Here is a 16,102-nt window from a genome sequence, read left to right on the forward strand (position 1 = left end):
CTCTGAGCTGTGGTGTGGCAGCTTGTCAGAGGCTGATTTACCAGGATGAAATTTGTACCGAGTTACAACTTGGATGTTTGTCCAACTGGAGGAGTTTCCTTCCGGAGGCACCTGCTCATGTTCCCTCCCTGTGATGGATGCTGGAGTGGATGGGTGAATGCTTTGACCATGTATGGCAGCTCTAATCTTGTGCTTATTTTAAAATGTATCCTTCTAAAAACTCATGCACGCTTGTGTTTTTTTCAGTCGGCCTTTTGGTTATGTTCAAAAGAGAAAATAATTCAAGCACCTTTGGTTTCTAAATAACTTTAGGGTAAGTGTTCAGGGTATTGATGCTGCAGGTTTTGTTCTTCTGATGGTATGAAAAGTTGTAGGGATCTGGAATCTAGGTCTATGTGTTTTACTACTATGAGATACTTCTGCTTCAGAGTTCTTGCATCAGTCTTGTTGTTTGGTTTTTTTCCTCTCTTCTACCTTTTATCCGTTTTCTGCATTAGGAGGTTTCTGAGGCACTGAACTTCCCTGCGAGTTTTGTGCCAGTATAGCCTTGTTCCTTACAACATGCACATTTATTGCCATGTCTGTGTGGCAGCCACAACAAAGAAAAAACTATTTGTTCTGAAAACAACCCCTGGTTAGAGAGACGCTGTTCTACATGACCAGGCCCGGTGATAATGTGAGCAAAGGTGCAAGTTCTGGGTCAGAAACTGAGACACAGGCAGAAAGGTTTGAAAGTTGATTCACCAAAGCATCCAGGAGGAGAAGGTAGCAAAGGCATGGTGATGGGGACAGCAAGGGGAAGGAGAGGTCTTCAGCAGCCAGGCATCACGCATTAGGATGCAGCCTAATGAATCCTATTTCTGCTGGCAGTTCGGAAAAGGTGCAGCTGAGTTGCCAAAAAGAAGGCGGTTGTGGAGCTTTCCCTTCTTTTTCTAGAAATGTAGTTGCTGCGATCAGTTCTGCTCTGTTGTTGTCAAAGCAGAGGGGCTCTCTTGGACTGGGAGAGAGATTCAGAAAGGCTGCAGCAAGCTCAATTTTTAGTTTTCCAAGGAAGGGCGCCTTCTTCCTAAGTCTAAATCAAATTTGACTGTCTGGACGAAAACTTTATGAGAGCTTCACAATTACATGATGTCGTCTTGGAGAGGTTTCTGTGCCTGCTGTGGTAGTAACAACAACCAAACCTACTTTTCCAGTGAAGTTTAACGTTGCAAACACTGAGGTTACCACTTGCCCTGTGCTAAAGATAACTAATCACTCCAGGCACTTGAGTGCCAGCCTGAGCTACCAGGTTGTCTCTCAGAAACAAGGCAGTCCCGCGTTATTGATTCTGCATCTCGACAATGTCAATTTGAGCAGTGAAGTGCTGTGGAGGAGGCTGCATCTCCTGCAAGCCTTCAGTATTTGTAAGACTTTACATTAGACAAAAATCGGTGTTTTCTCTGGCTTTCTGGCATGGCGAGGCCTTAGGGGAAGGGATGCGTGCGTCTCTTGGACAAGAGAGAGAAAAGGCTGTTTCAGGAGGATGCTTTATAAAATCGCCTATGAATGTTTAAGCCCTTTCCTTTTGAAAAGGTCTCTGATAAAGTGCGAACCTGGAGAAAGGAAAATGAAAATATCTTTTGCCACTCTTGACGTGGCGTGGCGTGAGGACAGCTGTGCTTGTAAAGGGGGACAGTAGGCAGTAGGTGAGGAAGAGGAGAGGAGCCCAGGGTGCTTGCCCTGTGGCAAAGGGCAAGGAGCCCTCCAGCAAGGCGGATTTTGAAGGCAGGAGGATGTGGCTAGTGTCTTTTAGCAAGGAAGCACTGCAGCATTCCCTGAAGGCCTGAGGATTCTTATTGTGCTTTGCTGTTTGGAATTAGGGTGTCTTGAGGTTGCTATGTTGTAAGAATTTTTAGAAAGCTCTTATTTGTATTTAAATGCAGGTAGTAAGAGGTAGAGGATGTTTTCAGGAGATCTCCTAGTGACCTACCTAACAGAGCCCAGATTGTGAGGTGTAAACTGAGCTCACTGTTTATATTCAAGGTTTGTCAGATCTCAGAGCATGATTTTATCTAAAGTTGTGCCTTATTCTAAGTGGAAAATACATGCTTTAGTGCTTGTATTTGGACTGATGTAGTGGACAGTGTCTGTCATCGAGAGCTGGAAACACTGGTTTTGGTCCCAATTCTGTATCTGACTTGCCAGGTTTTTTTAAGTCAATCATTCTTTCTGTTTTTCTCAGCTTCTTTCTATTTTCCCAGCTGTGAATGGGGATTAATCAGGCTTTGAAAATGTCTCACCTGGCAGGCAGGCAGAGATGTAAATGTTAGGAACATGCCTTAAAATTGACAGGAGTTTTGGTTTTGCTGTTTAGATAAATTTTGGGTGACTAGACACACTATCTGTGAATTCACAAAATGAATTCTTATGTTTTCGAAGGGCTGAGGTTATGGTATATTAAAAGGCTTCAGAAATTGGTGAGGCTTTTTTTTTTTCAGGCAAGACAAACGGATTTTGAAATTCTCAAATGGATGTATCTAACCTTGTTTCATAAATTTCAAAATGGTTTTAAAAATCTTCACTTCAGCTGCTATTGATGTACTGGTGCTTAGTGTTGTTTTAATGACCACACCTTACTAGGGAAATAAATTATTTTTAAGACTCTTAGAAAGTATTGGGTGCTTTGTATAACAGATGGGCCAGGTGGTCATTTCCCAAAAGATCTAAGCCCAGCACTGGTGTTGGTGTAGCTCTGGCAATGATAAGTTTTCCCAAAGTTGTATGCTTCAACAGAATTAATTTGTTACTGAGATACTGACTGTTGTCCTGGAAGATAGGTGGTTACCTGTTACTGACAACTGGGCTATATTTGAATCTTTGGTCAGGGCTGTTCTCTCTGCCAATTAGCAAAAATTGTTTCCTATCTTTAAAGGAGTTATTTCGATAAGACGGGTTTAATTCTTTCTGATTCTATAGTTTCATTTCAAAGAAAAGCAGCTATGGGGAGGCACCCACATGTTACAGCAACAGTGAGTGTGATTTAAAAGTGGTGTATGTGTTAAGAAAAGGATTTAGCATAATGTGATCCAGAAAGAAAGCAGCTGGCAGATGTATTAAGGGATGGAAATACACTAAAAAGTCTTTACAATTCAACTTCTTTTTTTTTTTTCTCCTGAAGTTTTCTACTTCCTGTTCAGGTGCTGGATGTTTGACTCAATGTGTACCTACAGGAGTTTGTACCTGTCAGCGGATGTAGGCTTTCCCATTGCTTCTTTAATGACTGAAGTTAGAGTTTTATCCAATAGCATGGGGTCTATTTTAGAAACAAGTGTAATACTTTCTACACTAAGTTGTGTTGGTTCTTTATTTACAATCATTCTAGAACTGCTTTAACTGAGAGGTATCTCTTGGACAAGAGAGAGAAAAGACTGTTTCAGGAGGATGCTTTATAAAATCACCTATGAATGTTTAAGCCCTTTCCTTTTGAAAAGGTCTCTGATAAAGTGAGAACCTGGAGAAAGGAAAATGAAAATATCTTTTGCCTAAGCCTGTCTACTGCAAAAGGGGATTTGGGCCTCACTTACCCAGAGGTGAGACAGAAGCTGTAAGAGTCTCAACTTCTTCTGTTTTAAACTGTTTGACCAACCAGGAATTCATAAGACAAGGAAATAAACATTTTTTTACCTTTTTGCCAGGATTCAGGATATCAGAATTGAGGAGAAGCAATTTCTGGCTCAATTCAAGGTGCTGCTGAAAAGGGTCTCTCATGGAAAGGATCTCCCTCTCCTGCTATGGGCAGGTGACATCAGTCCGACAGCCCGGAGGGTTCCTAAAATGCTAGCAGCAAACACTCTGAAGGTGCTGGAGGAGAAAGGACCAAAGGGTGAGAACAATCATCCATACAGAGTCCCAGCTACGTGTCCGTGAGCTCTTCTTGGCTAATTCACGTGGAAATGTTACTCTAAACGTGCACGCTAAGGCAGTTTTCCCACCACTGTGTTGGTGTGCTGTGAGCGTGCAGAGAGATGCTTTCTAGTTCAACAGCTGCTACTTGGTGACATAAAAAGATGTCATTAGTTTTGCAGCTCATGTAGTTTGGGAATACAGAACGTAGCAATGAGGTTGGTGGGCAGCTTGGGCAGCTTCAGAGGGTTTGGGTCTTAGTTGAGTCTTTTTCTGAACCTGGCTGACTTCCTACGTGATCTCGGATGGCTGTTACCACATTTGCTTGCCTTGGGCCAACAGGTTGACTGTGGTTCATAAAACACTTGATGTTTTATACTAGTGTTAAAAGCTCCGAGTGCTTGAGGTTTTTACCAGGCTGTTAAGCCCACCTGCTGCTACTGTTTTAGATCAGAAATACTCGACTGTAAGGGTGCTGCCTGATTTTACACAGAGCTAAATGTGAGAACCAGCCGTTTGGGTTGGAGGGGGGAAAGGAGAGGGTCTTGCTTTCCCCTGTCCCCAAAACAATTTTATCTACTCACTCCAAGCTAGTGCTGTGGCATCTCTGCATCTGCAGTGGTCTGCATCAGGGAACTAAATTGATGGAAAAGGAATCAGTGATGTTAAACTTGCCTTGCAAATTTTGCTCAGTGATCTGATGCTGACGGCCCAGTTTGTCATAGCTGGGGAGCTGTGTGTCTGACTTTCGGCTCTTCTGCCTTTGTCACGTGTATTTCTGAGCTTTTGGGAATGTCACTTCAGATCAAACACAGAATGAACAAATGGGTATTTATTTGTAGATCTCTTCACAAAATACTAGCATCATTTTCTATGGCATAAAAATTAGGTTTCTAATGTTGTTAAATGATTTGTTACATTGAAAGGGGCCTTTTTTCAATGTGTGAAATGCTAGCTGTCACAATTACAAAAATGAATTATGTGAAGTGTTCAATTTTCAGAGTTGGGACATGATAACCAAGTGTGAAATACTTAGTAAAATTTTTTCTGCTTGTCTCTTTGCTTTTTCTGCTCAAGGCTGCAAGTGAAGTCCAGGATTTTCAAAGACATTTAGCAACAAGAAGAGTTAATTTTAATCTGGTGCTAACATGCTAAGGCCCTTTGATATTAATGTCCAAGCTTACAAATTAATTCCTTGTGGTAAAGGGAGCCTGGGCTGCCGCAGTCAGGAAATTCATGCAAGTACCTCCTTCTGATTTTTGTTTCTGGCATGTTGCAAAGTATGTGGCAGAGCGGTGGGATGAGGACTATTTCGCAGTAACCAAAGTATGTGTTGGCAGCACCGGTGACTCATTGCTTTTGTGAATGCTACTTTTTCTTTCCAGCCCTTCTGGACTCACTTGCAGGGATTTTATATATGTGGTATAGTACTATTTGGTCGTAGGGATTTTGTTTGTGGGTTGTTTTTTTTGCCCGTTTTTTTGTTTTAGAGAGGATCCTTGTTGAGATTTTTAGATATAAGATTATTTTCCCAGGTAGCTGTTGGAAAATAAAAATTCAGTATAGTTCAGTACAGCTGGTTTGGATGCTTTCTTCACAAGCAGGCCTATGTGTTTTAGTGTGTGGTTGTGATGTCTTTTATTTTCTTATTAATAATTATCCCATTGTAAAATATTTTACTTCTGAGAGGCACAATTCTCATTCTCCTTGGCTGCTTGTGTGTACACTGGAAAGTCTTACAGTCTTTTTGCAGCACAAGCAAATGTACTCATGCTTGGTAAAACTGGATAGAGTATTACTTGTGGACGGAGTTAGGACGTGTGGTAAACCTATATGATAGCACATCCACAGCAGCGTTACTAGAGCTTGGAGCATGTAACATAATAAAGTTTTAGTGTCTTAAAAAAAATAAATTAGAAAGAAGGGTTGGGGAATAAACCACAAGAATGAAGGATAAGTGAAAATACCAGGATGAAATTATTTTTAATGTTGTTTAATTCATGGTAGTGATGATTTTGTTACTCCAGCAAAACAAAATTTGTATTAACACTAACAGGGTTTAGATAATTTTTTTTTCCGTTCCCTCATTGCCACTAAGAGATACTTATTAGACACATGGCTGTCACTGGTTTTTATCTTCTAACACTTTAAGCACAACTTGTTGGGGATCATCTTTGCCCTGGTGTTGAAAATCTTGGGAAGTTAGTCTTTGACAGGACTTATTTGGCTGAGTGACTGGTGATGGTTGTGTTTTACTTCCTCAGCCCTTCCAGAGCCCACGGGCCAAAGTGAGATGCTAGCTTTCTAAATTTAAAACTGCATCTTAACTAGAGAAATCTCTTTGTCTTGAGGATCTTGGTCAGGATTGAAAATAGATGTAACTCTTGTTCCATGTCACTCTGATTAACAAGAGAGATTGTTTCCTACGCTGCTGAAACAGCTTTCTCTTCCCAACCCTTAATGGTTTTGTCATTTTGTCAAATAACTTGTCAGTAATCCTCAACATTTGGGGTCTTAATTGTCCCTTTCTCCTGTTTATGTTTTTAATTGCTTAAATAAGGTACGGGTATCATCAGTGCTTTCTTTCTGGCTTCACACATACTGGCTATGTGTTCATACGTACCTGGTCAACAGTGAATGATGGGTCCTTTTCCAGTGATAGACTGATTGGTAGCAAGTGACTGCTCAAACTGTTATTTTGTGGGTTCTCTCTTTGTTACCAAGTTTAATAGAGATCTTTATCTCTATTTTACTCTTTTGAAATGGCTTACTGAAATTCGCTTCCTGTTTTCTTAACAGAATTAAAAGAACCTGAGAAGGTTTTCCTTTAGATGACAAGCTCTTGGAAGGTTGACCGCTTCTAAAGGTATTATATCAGGGTTAACTTTTTTACATAGTTAAAAAAAATTTAGTGAGAGGAGGATTTTTTTGTATTAAAAGTGTTTGTATTTTCATACTCACAGAATTTGAAAGTCTTCCAGGCTGATTTGTTGCAACAAAAATGTTTTATGCCCTATGTTCGGACTCACTAGTAGCAGCTGATAGTATGTTAAACTAAGAAGACGACGTGGAAGGCATAAAAATGTTGTGCCTGGGTCAGGCTGTTGACGTGTCTCACCTAAGGTACTGACTGCAGTCTCTTCTTGATGGATATTGGCTTCTAGTGTAAGGATGCTCTGAAATGGCTTTTTGGAGCTGGGATGTGGCCCAGGACTTGCTTCAGCTGCTGTCTGCAGTACCCTGGTTTTGCAGCACCTCCAGATGAAGGAGACAACAATCAGAGTGGTGTCTGCCTGATACATCCTTCATCTTCTGGTGATTTAGGGCTCAGCTAGTGTTGAAAATTAAGGTAATGCTGTAATACAAGTCTCCAGTTCTTGTGTTGATGGCACAGCACGAGCGATGGCTTTCTTCTGTTTTTTCATAGATTAGTATCATGTGTCCCTTGCAATGGAATTAGAGCCCCTCAGACAAGTGGGGTATCTCTTATTTCTATAGAGTAAGTAGCTTTAATTTTTTGGGGGGCAGTATGCATGTATGTGAGGACCTCGTGGATGGAAACTTCCATTTCATGCATGAGTTTTTGTGTTTTGTAGATGGTAGACATTAGTCTTTGAGGTCTGTTTTATGTGAGTTCAGTCTCATCCTTACAGACATCTTCAGCTGCTTTATAATTGCACAACTGTTATCAGAGGCAAGGCAAGGTAGAGCTAGGTTTGAGAACTGTATCCTTTTCATTTGTAAATGCCTAAGCCTCACAAAAATCCATTTTCTGAAGCTTTACTCTTGCTCTGTAGTATTTAACTGAAACCTTATCATTCTGCCCATAAGAATTTCACTCATTCTTTATTGAACAGGTACATAGTTAATATATGTGGAGCTGTAATGGATACTTAATTTTAAACCTAAGTGCTCCAGTACTGCAGCATCCTTGCCTAGACAGCCTGGGCCTTACAGCTTAGCTGCAACAGCTGAAATAGCATAAAGCACCCTAAGGAAACACTTTGAATAATACGTTCAATAGGATCACATTTACGGTTGCTTAATATCTTGTATAAATTGTTCAGCAACCTGATAGATAGATGCCCAAAGACAACCGTCACCAGCGATAGAGACCTTTCACATGATGCTTGCTGTCTTATATATGCTTCTTTGTTAAACTGCTGTCATAATTTATACAATAACATAAGTTTTTTAAAGCCTTTTGCAGATTTCTGAGTTCAATATTATGTTTTGTCAACTGTTTAAATATTATTTTAACTTGACGTCTTCCTTTGGAAGCTCTTCTGCTTCACAGAGTGCTGGTTATCCTGTGTTGTCATTTCCACAGTCCTTTTGTCTATTCAGTTGGTAACTGTGTTCTTCATTTTATATTTTTATTTTTTAAAAAGTATTTTGTTCTTGAGCTGTAAAATCTATTTTTACGGTCCTGATGCTGCAGCATCCTATATACAGTTGTAGATGGCTAGAGATAATTTGCGTCCCGTCAGTAAAGCAGGGATAGAATAGTCATTTCTGTGAAGTGTGTTCATGTAAATGGAGGATGTACTACATCACTTTGAAAATTTGATAAATTTGTTTGACCGTTCACAATTGGCATTTAAACCATTGTACATTTATTTATATGTATATATGTTTATGATATTTTTATCATAGATTTGATTTGTGAGCTGTAAGAAGCATATGTAGTAGTAATAATACACAGAAGAGCTTGGGGTTTTATCTTTATTTTTTTTCCTGCTTACTGGCTCCTACAGTTGTCTTGTAGGCTTGGCAAAAATTAGTTTCCATATCAGCATATGAGGAATAAAGATGCGTTGGTTTTGAATTATGAGACAATTTTCAGGTTTTTTGGCTGATTCTTTTTTAATATATTTTGATTTGTAGCTTGTTCACACAGTTCTAGTTGGTTTGGATTAATTTCTTTGCCATTTTAGATAAAAACCTGTTTATGAGTGAGAAGAGTGAGAGAAGTAGTTTTACTAGGAATTATTACTTCAAGAAAAAATTAGAAAATTAGTTAAAAACCTCATTCTGGTATCCACTTTTTTGAATGTAAATTGTTCTTTCCCGGTTCTGAACGAGTGCTTTGGCTCCCTGAAAGACGTAGAAGAACATTTCCCCAAATTTCAGGGATTTGCTGCATCAAACCATACATTAATATGTTGCTTGTATGTGTGCAAGTAATTTTGAAGTAGAAAACCTGTAATGGCATGCAAGGCAAACCAGGGCAGTGTCACAAAATGAGTACTGGAGTGTGAACACCAGTATGCCTCGCTCACTTTTTCCTGTGGTGTTTTAGGTACTACTGTTCGCTTTTTTTTTTTTTCTGTTGATGAACACAGGTCTTCATGTCCAAAATTTTCTGTGCATAGAGATCTTGAAAATTCATGGTGATTTGAGTTGTGACAGCTACAGTTTGTGCTTTTTGTACTATTTATTGCTGGGGAAGGATGGGCTATGATGTCGTGCAAAGACTGCAGAATTTGGTTGTATGCCCCATTTAAATATCTTTATCTGTGCTAGTAGGGTTAAATATGCCAGGAGAAATAGTTAACTGCTAATCACTTGTCTCTCTGTATAAAATTTGTAAAACTTTAAACTTCAGCAGTCTAATGAAGTACTCTCTGAACATGACAATCTTGAAACACTTGTACAAGCTAGCTGTGGGCAGAGTAGTGTTGGTGAGGCTTCATCGCTGAGATCTGGGGAGTATTTTAACTAAGACCTGATGCCATCCTGCAGCCCAGAGCTGCTGTTCGTAGACATACATTGAGGTGACCCTTCCTGAGTTTGTCGCTTTTTTTTTTTTTATTTTAATAAATTGACAGCCTCACTTCTGAACTTGTAGGACACCCTGCTTCCCCATCAAGGTCTACTGCTGGCTATTGCTAAGTGTTTGCAGGGAAACTAGTTTGCTGTTATTCCCTGTTCTCAGTTTTCCTCCAAGTAACTGCAGCAATAAACCCTGCTTTGTACTTTTCCTGTTACCAAAAGCACAGCGTGGCTCTGGTGGGGGACTGTCATTTTTGCTGATGTGGGCAGGACCCCACTTAGGGGCAAGAGCCAGGCCTTGGCAAAACCGTTCGTGGCAGCAGTGCTCTCTGCAGCCTTGGAAACGCTGCACTGATTTACGTTTGTAGGTTATTCTGGCGACAGTGAAGTCTAGAAGCTACGTGTGTTTCTAAGAGGGCTTAAGGCTTGTAGAATTTGTGTGTACTCGCCAAGAGCTTTCCCAGCTAGTGGCAAGTGAACTTGGCTGGTGCAGAAGTGGGATGCTGCAGGGAGCACTTACCATGTAGGAGTTTGAGTGTTTGAAGAAGTCATTGTGCTTGTCTGTCACAGGACAAATGGAATATAATTCTCCCAGGAGAAATGATCTTTCGATTTCTGTATGGTGCTGGTAGAATATGCTTAGAAAATAAGTTATGTCCACTCAAGCCATCTCTGCTTGTTTGTTTATTTTGAACGGCCTGCTGCCATGCTCAAGTGCTTTTTGTACTTACAAATCCTACATTTGATTTCTTGGAGGTGGGTGAATTTACACTCAGTGTGGATATGAAGAAGCAAGTATTTTCAGCTTTGGTCCATTCACGTAGGGTTTTGGCAAACTGGTGAACTGTTCCAAGTGGTTGTGATCATCTGGGCGGCAGGGCTGTACTGGGCTCTGCTGGTGTGTATTGTGGCTGGGAAAACCAACTCGGAAGGGGCAGAGTTTCCCATTGTGGCGTTTTGTGCCAGGCTGGCACTGTTTTACAGTGCGGCAAGAAGAGTTGAGGGGTTTGGCCCCCAGGGCTGTTGAGCCGAGCCTAAGTTCCCACTATCTGTTACAGGTAACTGGAGTTGGAGCAAGCCTCGGCCAGCCACTAGAGAGAAACAACGAGCTCTATCCTGACTGTATATGAAAAAGTTTTTCTGGAGGAAGCTATTTCTCTCTTCTTTTCTCTTACTATTTTTTCCGTAGCTGACATTTGACAACTCTACCAGTGTGATGAGGGAGTGATGGATCCTGTAATCTTGGATTCTTTCTTTTATTTATTTCTTTTGCCATCCTGGTAGACACTGCGTGTTTCTTCTCTTTCCAGTTAGCCTGGACCTCTAATTTGGATGGGTAAGCCACAGCCTTGTCTTGCTGCTGCCCAATAGTATTTCCAGAGGTTAAAAAAAAAAGCCTTTGTTTTCTATTAGAGTTACTGGTGATCTCTCCACACACCACCAGTAGCCTGACATTTTTGGAGCTGTATCATTGCTCTATTGAGTGCTGATTGTCTAGGCTAAACAGCTGTGAACGCTGTTAGAAATCTAAAAGTGCACTGAGCTGTATAGGTACCTTGCGCGGGGTAGCCTTTATTCAAATAACTTTTGCTCTGGAATGTGTGATCCCTCCCTGCCTGTAAATGCCAGATTTAATTAAGAGAGAATCTCAACGATGAGATGCAGATTTTTATTTTTTTTTCCTTGTAAACTTTCCCCCCTACTTGCCCTTTTCCTCATTCTCCTTTGATCTTTCGAAAACCTCAGCTCATGAAAATAAAGGCTTAAAAGTGTCTTCTAGTTAGTGAAATATGAGTAAGCACAAACACCTTGAATCATGGATTTGCATGCGATGTGCACGCTGCAGGCTGGCTTGTCTGTCTGTAGTTGACTCAAGGTTTTTCAGTTGCTAGGGCAGGGGTAAGTAATTTCCTTCTTGAGGGTTGAATAGGTTTTTTCCAAACACCTTTGAGCACGTTATCATTATGCAGCGTTGCACAATGGTTCATTGAAGGAAAAACTGTGGCTGTGGGCTGTATAAAACGAAGCGTGGCCTGAATTCAGCTGGTAGGCGGCAACTACCCGGCCCTGCGGCAGAGGGTGGAAATCCATCCCTCTGGGTTTAATTCCTCCGCTGTTGAGCTCTGTGGACCTGCAAGGGCTGCCTCTTGGAGCAAGGCGGGAATGGGTACCCGCGGCTTTCGGCTCAGCCCTCTGGCTCATTTCTGTGCGCTGCCATCATCAGCCGGCAATAATGACGTCGCAGCCTCGCTGAGCGAGTTTTCCTGCCAAACTTAGGGGAAGTGGGAAATAAAGGCAGTTGGGAAGTCACTTCTGAGGCCCGTCTGGTACTGTCGCCTGTGGTGTTGGAGCTGTTTCAGAGGTGATAAAGCAGAGAAGAGTTTTCTAGTTCACTGGTGGTAAAATATGCCACCATGGTTCAATAGTGCCAAATTTATTTTATGAAGCAGAAATGACAGTTCAGGTGGGAGTTGATTGCTGTGCATGGTTTAAAGGGAGAAAGTGGAGATGTATCACAAGACTTGCAGGTGGCCGCAGTATACGGTGAAGTCAAGTATTGTTAATTTGCCTAAATTTTCTATGCATTAATGGGCTTTTACCAGGAGTCTTGTGCATCTTGTCTCTAGTCTGTGCCTCTTCTGATTTATTTTTTTTTCCCCTGTTGGTATCTTTTTCAATTACAAAACATTCTGATAATTCAGAAATTACGCCCCCTCCCCAATTCAAAAAGTCAAAAACTGAACATTTGGGAGAAAAAATTGTCCTTACCAAGGTTTCTGCTATTGCTGTTTTGTGGGGTTTTTTGGTGGTGTGTTTTTTTTTTTTTTTCTTTCTATATAAACAGACTTTGTGAGTCTAATCTGCCAGTTTGGAAGGCTGCCAGAATCTCAGAAGCGTAATCTGCTTCACTTATCTTTATCAATGACTGTATGAACTTTGTACTTTATTGTGCCTACACGAGGGGTGAGGATGACTTAGCCGTAAGTGCTATGTGGTGAAGAAGTACGAACTGAAATATGTTTGTGTCAGCTGTCTGGGCGATGAGAAGGTGATGTCTACTGCTGGTTGCTTCTTAGAAGACCAGGATCTGTTTTTATTTCTGAAATGACATTTTTGCCAACTGGTTGCTTATTTTCAGTGCAAGACTTTGCACATCTGCAGAGTGCCTTAAGGAGTAAATTGCTGAATTGCTTTAGGTTGTAATGTACTTTGGCAGTGCGTTTGAAGAACATTTTTCTCTGGGAAGCCTTAGTAACCCTTTCAAATACCCCCTGAATAGGATACTTGTCTTCCATAACTCGATTCACGGTAAGCACATCTCATTACAGTTTTGGAGAGACTATTCCTTCTTCTGAACAAAAGTCAGTTTCCTTTCTGCTTTATTTCTTCTGTTCAACCATGCTTTTTTTCCTTCTTTTATTTTTCCCCAACTCTCTTCTTCACTTGACACTGAAACAGCAGTTACTTCTCTCTGTGCTATGTTTTCCCTTCTCTTTGTGTGACTCAGCAAAAATCATAAGGAAATTGAGAGGTTGGGAAAAAAGGCAAAATGGAAATAATTTAGCTGGGTATGTTATCGGTGTCATCCAGCCTGATTTTGCAAAAGACCGAGGGTCTCCTATAGTACAGCTAGAGTGGGAGTATTCTGTGTTGCTTCTGTCGCATGTAGCAGTAAAGGGAAGATCACAAGAAAGGACCTGTTTATTATAAACTTCATGGTTGTAGCCTTGCTGGTTGAAGGAGGGAAATTGGTGCTTGTGGCTGTTAATTTTGAAAAGATGCTGGCAATTTATCATCTCCATTAGTGGGTCGGCTTTGCTGAGCAGTCAGTTTGGTTAACGTGCATAAATATTAATAAAAAATTTATGTTTGATGGGCTCAGATGGTTTTTATTTCCATTTTTTAGCTGTTTTCTCAACTGCATCATTTGGAGGGGGCATCTTGCTTGCTTGTGCTTGTAGGGAGATCTGTGCTTGCTTGAAATATCTTAAATTAGTCTAGTTTCCTCTTCCCTCCCCATAAAGGAAAGTTAAATTAAAACTGTTAGTTTTCGCAGGTATGTGTTTTGGCATTGACCAAACACGTTTATCTGAGACCCCCCTAAAGCTGGAAAGAGATGTTTCAGCCAGTCCCATAGAGATTGGTGCCTGCCTTTTTAGAGGTGGGAAGGCTTTGTGCTCTGCCTGTTGTGTTAGAGCATCTGCACGTGTTTTTAATAACTGTAGGTGGAACAGATTATCCTGCTGGCTTTTACTGGCTATTATCAAGGTTACTCTTGTTCTTGCTTTTGCACAAGTCCTCTTTTGGCAGGCAGAAGATCTGAGACTGTGTTTGCCAAGTCTGCAAGAAAGTAATTCTTTGTCTGCTGCTGCTGTGGTTTTTTTTCCTTTTTGCACAACTTTTCAGAGTTGAAATGAAGAGATAAGTATTTTCAGTCTCTGTAGGTAGTCTCATACTGCTCCAGAAAACTCCTTTTTGGACCTGATTGAATAAATTTAATGGATCCAAATGCTTCAAGTTGGAAGGCAAAACATCCAAACCTGTTTGTTTTGCTTTTCATGGAGGAGGCAGTCTGAGATTTGCTGGTTCTGTGAATTTTTCTGCAGCGGTGAAATAATTTCAAATTGATGAGCTTCTGAGCTAACACGCTGGTAGAGATGGGGCAGGAAGTGAGCTGTGGCTAGGTAGCACCATCTGAATAAAAACTTGTCAGAAAGCTGCTTTCAGCTAATCCCTGGGAGGAAGTGAGCTATAATCAGTACTAAGTGAGCTAATCACAGGAAATCTATTGCTCAACAGGAGCCTTTAAAAAAAAAAAAAAAAAAAAAAAAAAAGGCGGGGGGGTGGGGAAAGGGGGAAAGAGAAATACCCGTGCAGACATTTCATTCTGCTTTTGTACTCCCAAATTTGTTTGGTCCAAGAAAATGAGCAGCCCTTCGATCTCCACTTAAAAACTGGACCATGTGTATATCTGTTTGCCCGCTTTTCCAGAATAATGAAGCATCAAGTCTCATCTCCTCCAGTAAGGTGGTTTTTCAGGTATTAAAAGGTGGTGGTGTGGGGAGGTTGAGGGTAAGCTAGCTACCAAAAGCACTGGAGGCTCGGAGTCAGTGTACTGGGAATGAGTCTCCGGATATTTTCATAACACAAACCAAGAATGGGACACAACTATCTTCAATCTGTCTTGTTACACCAGTCTTGTCTTGGAGCATCACATGCTACCTCTTTTGTTGTATTGTTTGTAATTACTCTGCATTGCTTTTGACATCTTCTCCCTTGGAGACTTGTTTGCGAGACATCTATTTTGCTATTTTCCTCTGCTCTGGACCTGGCTGTCCCGGATGTTGCTCTTTGTGTGTGACAAACATTGCCAGTAGCACCCTATAAGGCTCTACAGGAAGACAGTAAATGATAGCTGCCGCCGCGCAGATTGCTGTAAGGATAACTTTCTTTTCTCAACCTTCGTCCCCTCTGCTAGAGGAGGGACACGGAAGTGCGCTTACCATCAGGGCTTTTTTGATCTCTTTTCTTCTTCCATTCTTTCTGTCGGACGACAAAGTTTTGCTGTGTTGCTTTCAAGCACTGTGCCTGCTGTCTGTGTCCGTGGCCCAAACGTTCTGCAGTTCTTGGCAGCAGTTCAGGTGGTGTCCCAATGAGGTTCTGCAGCTGTAGTGGCATATCAAGGATTATGATTTCAAAAGCAAAGTGGTTATGTTTCTTAATGCATTGTTAGCCTGAAATTCGTAACTTCTGCTTTTTGGTCAGCCCTGCAAAATAGACTGACATTTAATGTTTGTGGTGCTCCTTCTATGTTACGTTGCGAGTGATTTTTACCTGCAATAAACAGAACTGAGTTCAGTTTGCAGTCTCCTGTCAGGATATGTACATACAGAGGACTGGATTTATTTCACTGATTTAGTTCTGGCTGCTCGGAGATCTGTTGCTTAAGTGGCAACGTAAAACCAGGATATTGTGTGCCAGGAATAGGAATTTATGTACATGTTATCAAACAGCTGTGAGCTTAATGTGTTTTGGTTTGTTGGTTTGTTTTTTTTTTTTTTCCCAAGCAGTAGTCCAATTTAATTTTTGCATCCAATCCCAGGCAGTGAAATACAGATGTAGCCCAGCCTCCTCAAATATGATAATTTGAACATCTTAAGACAAATTGAACTCATTATGATCTGAGAACTTTCTACAGCAGCTGTTCCGTTTGAGGCATGGCACCATCTTCCTACCCCTGCTCGGGCCCTTGCAGTACTACACTGTAAGACTAATATATATGCATGCATAATACATATTTAAAGCTTAATCTGCTCAAGTCCAAGTACTCCAGGAAAAATGTGACTGTGTACTATGGCCAATAGGAAAATGCTTGTCTTCAATTTCATTTCATTTCCCTTCAGTCATTCTGCAAACAAGTTTGAGAGGAAAAAATGTTTGTCCT

General features: G+C 41.0%; 1 protein-coding gene across 5 annotated transcripts in view; it reads left to right on the forward strand.

Moving 5' to 3' along the window:
- PAK2 (p21 (RAC1) activated kinase 2) overlaps positions 1-16,102 on the forward strand; it is a 47,397-nt gene that overhangs the window by 1,811 nt on the left and 29,484 nt on the right. Inside the window, exons 2-3 of one of the 5 annotated variants that reach the window (XM_054834869.1) lie at positions 3,675-3,862; positions 6,682-6,748. The exons of 2 other annotated variants lie outside the window; for them this stretch is intronic. The gene's annotated coding sequence lies outside the window, so the exon portion shown is untranslated. The remainder of the gene's footprint in view (positions 1-3,674; positions 3,863-6,681; positions 6,749-16,102) is intronic. 2 more of the 5 variants (XM_054834868.1, XM_054834870.1) reach the window with 2 other exon arrangements.

This window comes from Grus americana, chromosome 9, assembly GCF_028858705.1.
Source record: "Grus americana isolate bGruAme1 chromosome 9, bGruAme1.mat, whole genome shotgun sequence".
Classification (NCBI taxonomy): Eukaryota; Metazoa; Chordata; class Aves; order Gruiformes; family Gruidae; genus Grus; species Grus americana.